A 286-nucleotide genomic window follows, 5' to 3' on the forward strand; every position below is an offset into this window, starting at 1 on the left:
GGATGGTGGTGATGACCAGGGGGAGGGACAGATGCCTCTCCTGGGCCAGTCACTTAAGATGTTGCTTAACTCTCAGAGGAGTACATACAGGGAATTGGGAGGTGGTTTATTGAGAGACAACTCCCCGCTGGCCTCCCAAACCACTGGAGTCTCAAGTCTAAATTGTAGTGAAAGGAAGAGAATACGTTAAGTCTTTCTAACTGAACTGAGATTTTTATTAATGAGAATTCACTAATGAGCTTTGGAATCTGGGTAAGATGTGTTTAAAGGAACCACCTAGCCAGAG

This window comes from Manis pentadactyla, chromosome 1 (assembly GCF_030020395.1).
Source record: "Manis pentadactyla isolate mManPen7 chromosome 1, mManPen7.hap1, whole genome shotgun sequence".
Taxonomy (NCBI): Eukaryota; Metazoa; Chordata; class Mammalia; order Pholidota; family Manidae; genus Manis; species Manis pentadactyla.